This window comes from Coturnix japonica, unplaced genomic scaffold (genome assembly GCF_001577835.2).
Source record: "Coturnix japonica isolate 7356 unplaced genomic scaffold, Coturnix japonica 2.1 chrUnrandom507, whole genome shotgun sequence".
In the NCBI taxonomy this organism is placed as follows: Eukaryota; Metazoa; Chordata; class Aves; order Galliformes; family Phasianidae; genus Coturnix; species Coturnix japonica.
The window spans coordinates 20,391-31,318 of NW_015439896.1; the positions used below are offsets into that span (position 1 = coordinate 20,391).

Consider the following 10,928-nt stretch of genomic DNA (forward strand, 5'->3'; position numbering starts at 1 on the left):
TTGGTGGCGTCGGTCGGGGGGGGGGGGTCGGGGTCGCTGTTCCCCCCCCCCCCCAGTCGATCAAAAGCTTCGGAGCTAGTTGACCTGCGGAGGGTGCGGCGGGGGGGGAGGGGGAGGCAGGAGGAAGGCAGGGGGGGGAGGGGGGTGAGGGGGGGACGGGACCCACCAGGGCGGGACCCCCCAGCCTGGGATCCTGGCTGCCGGACCAAGGGGCGGGGGGCAGCAATGAGGAATCGGGCTGGGCGGGGGGGACAGGATCAGGGGGGTGGGGGCTCCTCCATTGCCCCACAGCCCCTTTTTATACCCCCCAACCCCCCATAACCCCATATAACCCCCACAACCCCATATTAACCCCCCCATAACCCATATAACGCCCCCCATAACCCCCCCCAACGCCAAATATAACCCCCCACAGCCCCATATAACCCACGCCCATAACCCATACAAACCCCATAACCCCCCCCCACCCCATGTCAACCCCCCCGCGATAACACGCCATAATAACCCCCCCGTAACCCATATAACCCCCATAACCCCATATACCCCCCATAAACCCCCCACAACCCCATAGTAACCCCACATAACCCCATACACCCGCCCCGATATCCTCTTGTTGCCCCCTACCCGTCCAGTTATTTTGCCCCCCTTAGCCTGCCCCCCCAACCCCCCATATAACCCCCCCATAACGCCACGCAAACCCCAATAACCCCCCCATAACCCCATATAACCCCATCATACCCCCCCATACCCATATAACCCATATAACCCATATACACGCCCCCTAACCCCTACAAACCCCCCCATAACGCCCATATAACCCCCAATAACCCCATACAACCCCCCATGAACCCCCATATAACCCCCCATAACCCCCATACAACCCCCCATAACCCCATATGAACCCCCATAACACATTATAACCCCCCCATCCCCATATTAAACCCCCATAACCCCCCATAAACCCTCCCCACCCCATAAACCCCCATAACCCCATATAACCCCCATAACACCCATATACCCCATATAACCCCCATAAACCCCATATAACCCCCCCATAAACCCATATGAACCCCTCCCCTATAACCCCAACCCATAATACCCCCCCACCAACCCATATGAACCCCCCCATAACCCATATAACCCCCCCTATAACCCCCCAATAACCCCATATACCCCCCATAACCCATATAACCCCCCCATAACCCATAACCCCCATATCACTCTTATTGCCCCTACCCCATATTTGCCCCCTTACCTGCCCCCCCACCCCAATAACCCCATAGACCCCCCCACAACCCCATTAACCCCGCCACAGCCCCCATAATTACCCCCTACCCCCCAAACCCCATATAACCCCTAAACCCCCACAAACCCCATATAAACCCATAACCCCATCCCAACCCCTTACTGCCCCCCCTTTACTTGCCCCCAACCCCGTAATAACCCCCCCATAACCCCATATAACCCCCCCCATAACCCCTCACAACCCATATAATCCCCTCCATAACACCCCCAACCCCATATACCCCCCAACCCATAACCCCATATAACCCCCCCATAACCCCATATAACCCCCCCATAACCCCATATAACCCCCCCCATACCCCATATAACCCCCCAAACCCCATATAACCCCCCCTATCCCCACTATAACCCCCCATAAACCCCCTATAACCCCCCCTAACCCCATATAACCCCCCATAACCCATATGAACCCCAATAACCCTCCCACTACCCCAAATAAACCCCGATACAGACCCCGCCATAACCCCATAAACAACCCCGCCATAACGCCCATATAAACCCCATCACCCATATAACCCCCCATAACCCCCCACAACCCATATAACCCCCACAACCCATTAACCCCCCATAAACCCTCCCCAACCTCATATAACCCCCCATACCCCCTAATAAGCCCCCCATAACCCATATAACCCCCCCATAAACCCCATATAACCCCATATAACCCGCCCATAACCCCCCATACCCATACAACCCCCATAACCCAATATAACCCCCCCATAACCAATATAACCCCATAACCCCATATAACCCCCCAATATCCCCATATAACCCCATAACCCCATATAACCCCCATAACCCCATATTAACGCCCCCCAATAAAGCCCCCAACCCATATAACCCTCACAGCCCCCATATACCCCCATACCCCATCATAACCAATATACACCCCCCATAACCCATACAACCCCCATCAACCCATATGAACCCCCCCATCACCATATAACCCCATTAATAACCCCCATACCCCATATTAACCCCCCACATAACCCCCCCCATAACCCCATATACCCCCCCCATAACCCCCCCTAACCCCATATAACCCCCCATAAGCCCGCCATACACCCCCCTACCCCATGATACCCCCCCATAACCCCCTAACCCATAAACCCCTCCACAACACCCATATAATCCCCCATAACCCCCCTACAGCCGCCATATTAACCCCCCCATAACCCCATAGTTAACCCCCCACACCCCATACACCCAACCATAACCCCCCAACCCCATAGTAACCCCCCCACAACCACCAGTAACCCCCACACACCCCACATAACCCCCCATAACCCCATTACAACCCCCCCATACCCCATACAACCCCCCGATAACCCCATATTAACCCCCCATAACCCCCCCAACCCCATATAACCCCCCCATAAGCCCCCCAACGCCCCATATAAACCCCCCCATAACCCCACAACCCCATATAACCCCCCCACAAGCCCAGCATTATAACCCCCCCATTAACCCCATCTAAACCCCAATATCCTCTTGTGCCCCCCCCCCATTACACCCCCCCCATCACCCGTCCCGGGGGGGCCCGTGGGGGCTTCGTGCCAAACGGGGGTTGCGGGGACGCTGCCTGCCCTCAAAAGCATAGCGACGCCGCTGCGGGGGAGGGTCCGGGCCGGGCTGCCACAATGGGGGGCATGAGGATTTGGGAAGGGGCTTCATAGATATAAGGGGGGTTTTTATTGGGGGGGTCTCACCTGGCTGCGGCTGGCGAGTGAATTGCGGCGGCTGGCCCCCCGGGGGGGGCTCTCTCGAGCTCCAGGGGGGGAGGTCTGCGGCGAGGCTGCCCGCATGGGGGCCGGACCGAGGGGGAGGGGCGGTCCGGCCCCACTCAGGGGGGGCTTCGGGGGGAACCTAGTGGGGGGGGGAATAGAGAACGAATAGGAATTAGAGCACCCCCCCCCAATTGGGGCCCATGGGAACACAGCAGACCCACCCGTTCTCCAATGGGGGCAGCTCACACACGGAGCCGTTCTCGTCTGGGGGGGGAAATACGGGTTAAAGAGCCGGAGTTACCCACAGAGACCCAAAATCCCCTCGAATCAACCCAAAATGATTCTCACCCTCCCACAGCCCCTAGGACCACTTTAGGACAACCCCATTACCCCATAGACCCCTTTAGGACCCCTCTTAGCCCCCCATAAACCCCTTTAGGACCCCCCCACTGCCCTTAGGACCCCATTTAGACCCCCCCCCCATACCCCTAGACCCCTCTCACCCCCCCCATCACCCCATAGACCCTTTAGCCCCCCTAGGACCCCTTTTAACCCCCCCCATTGCCCCATAGACCCCTTAGGACCCCTCTTAGCCCCTATTAGACCCTTTAGCCCCCCTAGGACCCCTTTAGACCCCCCCCATCGCCCCACAGACCCCTTTAGGACCCCTCTTAGCCCCCATTAGACCCCCTTTTAGCCCCACATAGAACCCCTTTATCCCCCATAAGACCCTTTATCCCCCCATAGACCCCTTTATCCCCCCATAGACCCCCTTTATCCCCCCACAGACCCCTTTTATCCCCATAGACCCCCTTTATCCCCCCACAGACCCCCTTTATCCCCCACAGACCCCCTTTATCCCCCACAGACCTTTATCCCCCATAGACCCCTTTATCCCCATAGAGCCCCTTTATCCCCCATAGACCCCCTTTATCCCCCATAGACCCCTTTTCCCCCATAGACCCCTTTATTCCCCCCATTAGACCCCCTTTATCCCCCATAGACCCCTTTAGCCCCCCTAGACCCCCTTTGCCCCCACGACCCTTTAGCCCATAGACCCCTTTAGCCCCCCACAGACCCCTTTATCCCCCACAGACCCCTTATCCCCCCACCAGACCCTTTATCCCCCATAGACCCCTTTATCCCCCCATAGACCCCCTTTATCCCCCCATAGCCCCTTTATCCCCCCACAGACCCCTTTATCCCCCATAGACCCCCTTTATCCCCCCATAGACCCCTTTAGCCCCCATAGACCCCCTTTATTCCCCATTAGACCCCCTTTATCCCCCATACACCCCTATCTCCACAGACCCCTTTCCCCACAAGACCCCTTTATCCCCCACAAGACCCCCGTTTATCCCATTAGACCCCTTTATCCCCCCATAGACCCTTATCCCCCATAGACCCTTTATCCCCCACAGACCCCCTTTATCCCCCCACAGACCCCCTTTATCCCCCACAGACCCCCTTTATCCCCCCACAGGACCCCTTTGGGCCCCCCATAGCCCCCTTTATCCCCCCATAGACCCCCTTTATCCCCCATAGACCCCCTTTATCCCCATAGACCCCCTTTATCCCCCATAGACCCCTTTATCCCCCCTAGACCCCCTTTAGCCCCCCATAGACCCCCTTTATCACCCCATAGACCCCTTTATCCCCCATAACCCCTTTATCCCATAGACCCTTTATCCCCCCATAGACCCCTTTTATCCCCCCATAGACCCCCTTTATCCCCCCATAGACCCCTTTTAGCCCCATAGACCCCTTTATCCCCCATTAAACCCCCCTTATCCCCCCATAGACCCCTCTATCCCCCCATAGACCCCCATTTTCCCCCACCATCCCCCTGTATCCCCCACAAGACCCCCTTTATCCCCCACAGACCCCCTTTTCCCCCCATAGACCCCTTTGCCCCCATAGACCCCCTTATCCCCCATAGACCCCTTTATCCCCCCATAGACCCCCTTTATCCCCCATAGACCCCCTTTATCCCCCATAGCCTTATCCCCCATAGACCCCTTTAGCCCCCCATAGACCCCCTTTTATCACCCCATAGACCCCTTTATCCCCCATAAAACCCCTTTATCCCCCATAGACCCCTTTATCCCCCCATAGACCCCTTTATCCCCCATAGAACCCCTTTATCCCCCATAGACCCCCTTTATCGCCCCCCATTACCCAGCTGTGCCCGGAGCTGCCGCAGCCTTTGAGCCGCCTCTCCCTGCAGCCGCTGCCGGCGCCGTCGCTGCTCGGGGCAGCCCCGGGCTGCCGCTAAACGTCGCGCGGCCTCTACGACCTGCAGCTGAACGCCACCTCCCTCCGGCCGCCCGAACCTCCTGCGGACCGAACCGGAACCGAACCGGGACCGGACCGGATCACACGCTTTAAACATAGACGCCATTGACGCCCCGTTACAGCGCCCCCAGCGGACGCCCCCGGTACTGCAGGCGGCCGCAGCGCTATAGCGCACTGCTGGCGGCCATGGACATTGCAGGGAGCGCAGCCCAACGGGGGGGGGGACACAAAAAAGGGCTGGGGGCGCCCAACGTGGACCCCCAATGGGTCCTAATGTGGACCCCCAAGGAATGAGCACTTTAAGGTCCCTTTGGTTCAGCCTCCAACCTGACAATGTCTTTCTTGAAGCCCCCGTTCTGCCCCCCAACCCATGTTGTTCCCCCAGTTCTAAGCCCCCAAGCCCCCAGACCCTATTTCCACCCTCACCCACGTTATCCCCCCCAGGACCCATATTTTCCTATGGTCCTGGGGGTTCCATAAGGGTCTATGGGGGTCCTATAGGGATCTATGGGGTCCTATAGGGGTCTATGGGGGTCCCATAATGGTCTATGGGGGTCCTATAGGAATCTATGGGGTCCTATAGGGGTCTATGGGGGCAGGGGGGTCCTAGAGGGGTCTATGGGGGTTCCATAAGGGTCTATGGGGGTTCTATAGGGATCTATGGGGTCCTATAGGGGTCTGTGGGGGCGGGAGGGTCCTACAGGAGTCCTATAGGGATCTATAGGGGTCTATTGGGGCGGGGTGGACCTATAGGAGTCTATAGGAGAAGGGCGGTCCTATAGGGGTCTATGGGGGTCCCATAGGGATCTATGGGGGCAGGGCGGTCCTATAAGGGCAGGATGGTCCTATAAGGCTCTATGGGGGTCTATAGGGATTTATAGGGGCTCTATGGAGATCTATGGGGTCTATAGGTTCCCATAGGTCCCTATGGGTGACTCACGGGCTCCTGCAGGCACAGCCTCCTGAGCTCTATGGGGTCTATAGGGCTCTATGGGGGTCTATAAGGATTTATAGGGGTCTATAGGGATTTATAGGGTCCCATAGGGCTCTATGTGTTCCCATAAGGTCCTATATTAACTCACGGCCTCCTGCAGGCACACCCTCCTGAGCTCTATGGGGTCTATAGGGCTCTATAGGGCTCTGTGGGGTCTATAGGGCTCTATGGGGTCCCATAGGTGCCTATAGGGTCTATAGGTTCCCATATATCCCTATGTAGACTCACGGCCTCCTGCAGGCACACCCTCCAAAGCTCTATGGGGTCTATGGGATCTATGGGGCTCTATGGGGTCTATAGGGATTTATAGGGCTCTATGTGTTCCCATAGGGTTCTATAGGGTTCCATAGGTTCCCATATATCCCTATGGTGACTCACGGCCTCCTGCAGACAGACCCTCCGGAGCTCTATGGGGTCTATAGGGATCTATGGGGTCTATAGGGTTCCATAGGGTTCTATAGGGTCTATAGGTTCCCATAGATCCCTATATAGACTCACGGCCTCCTGCAGACAGACCCTCCGGAGCTCTATGGGGTCTATAGGGCTCTATGGGGTCTATAGGGTTCCATAGGGTTCTATAGGGTTCTATAGGTTCCCATAGGGTCCCATATTAACTCACGGCCTCCTGCAGACAGACCCTCCGGAGCTCTATGGGGTCTATAGGGCTCTATAGGGTCTATGGGGTCTATAGGGATTTATAGGGTCCCATAGGGATCTATAGGGTCCCATATTAACTCACGGCCTCCTGCAGACAGACCCTCCGGAGCTCCCTGATCCTCAGCCCCAGCGCGTGTCTGAGGCCGCGCTGCCGCTCCCGCAGCTCCTGCAGCCGCCCCGGGGGGGGCCCTGAACCGGAACCGGAACCGGGACGATAAACCGGTTTAACGGCACCGAATTGAGGGGGGGTCGGGGGTCCCGTCCGTCCGTTACCTGCGGGGCTGTGGGAGCCCGGGGGCAGGATGTGGCCCCTCAGCTCCATGAGGCCGCGGGACCCGCCGCCATCAACGGGATCCAACGGCGCCGGGAGGGGGGGGAGCACGGGCGGCTCCCCCCGAGCCTCCGCCCGGCCCCGGCTTCCGGCGCGGCCTCTTCCGCTTCCGGCTCGGCTTCTTTCCGCTTCCGGATGCGTCGCTTCCGGTTTTCATCAGCACTTCCGGTTTAAGGCCTATCCCTCCTTGTGATGCGTCGCTTCCGTATCCGTCACTTCCGGTTTAACACAGCACTTCCGCCCTCAGGTCTTCCCCCTTGTGATGCAACTTCCGGCTCTGTCACTTCCGGTTTTGCCCAGCACTTCCGGTTTTAGGCCTCTCCCTCTTGTGATGTAACTTCCGGGTTTGTCACTTCCGGTTTTGCCCAGCACTTCCGGTTTTAGGCCTCTCCCCCTTGTGATGTAACTTCCGGGTCTGACGCTTCCGGTTCCGCCCAGCACTTCCGGTTTCAGGCCTATCCGCCTTGTGATGCCACTTCCGGTCAGCCTCCACTTCCTGTCCCAGCCCCGCCGCCCCCTATTGGGGTCCCGGGACCCCTCGGCCCCATAGCGGAACCCCCAGCCCCATAACAAGGCGACCAGCCCCATAGGGACCCTATAGGGCTTCAAGGATCCAGCCCCATAGGAGCTGCCCAGCCCCATTGGGACCCATAGGGGTGCCGGGTCAAGACAGGGGGGGAGCACGGGCGGCTCCCCCGAGCCTCCGCCCGGCCCGGCTTCACGGCGCGGGCCTCTTCCGCTTCCGGCTCGGCTTCTTCCGCGTTCCGGATGCGTCCGCTTCCTGGTTTGTCATCAGTCACTTCCGGTTTAAGGCCTATCCCTCCTTGTGAATGCGTCGCTTCCGTATCCGTTCACTCTCCGGTTTTAACACAGCACTCTTCCCCGCCCTCAGGTCGTTCCCCCCTCGTGTGATGCCAAACTTCCGGCTCTGTCACCTTCCGGGTGTGTTGCCTCAGCACTATCGGCGGTGTTGAGGAGCTGACATCCCTCTGTTGAATTTAATCTTTGCCGGGTTTGGTCACTCCGGCGTTGTGTTCACCGAAGCACTTCCGGTTTGTAGGCCTCTCCCCTTGTGCATGTAACTTCCGGGTCTGACCCGCTTCCGCGACTGTTCCGCCCACACTTTCCGGTTTCAGGCCTATCCGGCCTTGATGTTATGCCAACTTTCCCCGGTCGGGCCTCCACTTCCTGTCCAGCCCCGCCGCCCCCCTATTGGGTCCCGTGAGCCCCTCGGCCCCATATAGCTGGAACGCCCCAGCACCATAAACCAAGGCGACCAGCGCCAATAGGGAAACCCTATAGGGCTTCTAAGAGATCCAGCCCCATAGGAGGCTGCCCAGCCCCATTGGACCCATAGGGGTTTCAAGGCTCCGGGCCTATAGGAGCCCCCCAGCCCAAACAAACACCCCCAGCCCCATAGGAGCCCCAGCCCCATTAACAACAACCCCCAGCCCATAACAACACCCCCCAAGCCCCATAGGGAGCCTCATAGGGCTGCTTCAAAGGCTCCAGCCCCATAGGAGCCCCCCATGCCCCATTGGGAGCCCATAGGGGTCCAACCCTCCAGCCCCATAGGAGCCCCCCAGCCCATAACAACAACACCCCCAGCCCCATTAGCAGCCCCCCGTTCCCCTTTAAGCACTTGTGGCGGTTTAATTTGCAGGGGTGCGGGAGGGGGGGAGGCACCGATGTCCGAGGACCCACTGAAAGGGAACCCGGGCCCCCCCCGGCCCGATCCCCACGGTTTATGTTCTATTGGAGGGAGCCCGGGCTGCAGACAGTCTGCAGGTGCGTTGAGGTAAAGGCGGGGGCTATGGGGGGGTCATGGGGCTATGGGGCAGGATCGGAATATGGAGGTGGTTATGGGGGGCTCAAAGGAATATGGGGGGCTGGGGACCACAGTGATTCTTATGGAGCTGGTGGTCCTATAGGGTCCCATAGGGTCTATTGAGGGCAGGGTGGTCTTATAGGGACCAGGGTTGGTCTATGGGGTCTATGGGGTTCTATGGGGTCTTTAGGGGGTCATGGAGCACAGTGTTTCTATGGGGGTGGGGGCACAGTGTTTGTTATGGGGCTGGGTGGTCTTATAGGGGTTCCATAGGGGTCTATTGAGGGCAGAGTGAGTCCTATGGGATCTATGGGGTCTTAGGAGCATTATGGGGTGTATGGGGTCTATTAGGTGCATGCAGGCACAGTGTCTTCTATGGGGCTGCGGAGTGTCCACTGAGCACACTTATTGGGGGTCATTTATCTCACCCCCCCTTCCCAGTGTCAGCTCGGTGCTGCCCGAATCCGGCTCATCGTGGGCTACTCAATGGACCCACCTGGGGGGGGGCACCCCCGAATAAACCCCCCCCGGCTGAAACCCCCCCCACCCGGGGACCCCCCCGGTCCATTCTACAGCCTGAAGAGCCAACCGCTGCCCCATAAGTAAGAACCAAACCCACAACCCCCCAACTCCTGTATCCCTATGGGACCCCACAGCCCCCCCGCAGATTTAACCCCCCCCCAATTAACCCCCCCCCCCATGACCCCCTTATCCGCCAGCACTGCTGCAGCCCCCCGCCCCCCCTCGTCGCGGGTTCTGCTGCGGCAGCAGGCTGATGAGGGCACAGGCACAGAACAAGAGCGCAGGGAACGGTCAGGTGGGGGGGGGCGGGACCCTCTCGGCCCCCCACCCCCCGAAGTCCCACCCCCCCCGGCCCATCGGCTGCCATTGATGTGGGGGCCCCCCCGCAACGGGCAAGCGCCGCCCTCTGTGCCCCCCAGAGTGCTGAAGGTGCAGGAGGGGGCACTATATGGGGCGGGGGGGCACTATGGCAGGGGGGGCAGAATGGTTGGGGGGGCCAACAATGAGTTGGGGGCGGCACAATGAAGTGGGGGGGCAATGGGGGGGGCACAATGAGGGGGGTTGGGGGGGACGTGTTGTGGGAGGCGGCGAGCACAAGTGGGGAGGACAGATGGGGGGGGGCAAGTGTGGTTGGGGGGTACAATGGCGTTGCGGGGAGGGGCACATGGGGGAAGGGGGCACTATGGCGGGGGGTCACAATGGGGGGGGTGGGGGCACAAGGCTTAGGGGGGGGGCAAAATGGATGTTAGGGAGGGCAGAATGGGGGGGGGCACAATGAGGGGGGCGTTGGGGGGGACTGTGGGTTGGGGGAGGCACAATGGGGGGGGGGTGCAAATTGTGGTTGGGGGGGTTACCAATGGGTTGGAGGGAGGGGGCACAATGGTTTGGGTGGTCCTAAAGGTTTGGGGCTTGTGGGATGGGGGTTGCGGTGACATTGATGGTGTTATTAGATGGAGAGGAGGCTGTGTTGTCTATGGGGGGATTCCTGCTATAGATTGAGGGGGGTTCTCTATAGGATCCATGTGTATTTTGGGATGGGGGGGGGCTGCCAGGGACCCCAAATAACGTCTGTCCCCCCCCCCCCCCCATATAGCGTTCAGACCACCTGCGAGAATCGCCACCCGGATTATCACATCCGCGTGCCCAGCGCACATGCAGCTCCGCCAGTTCCTCAAGCTCCACGCGCCGAAGCCCCCCAGCCCCCCCCCAATACATACAGGCTCAATGACAGCCCCCCCCCCAATGCAGCCCCCCCCCCTACATGGCAAT

At 59.3% G+C, this 10,928-nt stretch overlaps 1 long non-coding RNA gene across 1 annotated transcript; it reads right to left on the minus strand.

Moving 5' to 3' along the window:
- Nucleotides 1-6,813: 6,813 nt before the first annotated feature.
- Nucleotides 6,814-7,451, minus strand: LOC116652644. The gene is made up of 2 exons (XR_004305785.1): nucleotides 7,252-7,451; nucleotides 6,814-7,167 (listed from the first exon to the last, which is right to left on the minus strand). It is a non-coding gene; the product is annotated as an uncharacterized LOC116652644 (long non-coding RNA).
- Between the last annotated feature and the right edge of the window lie 3,477 nt (nucleotides 7,452-10,928).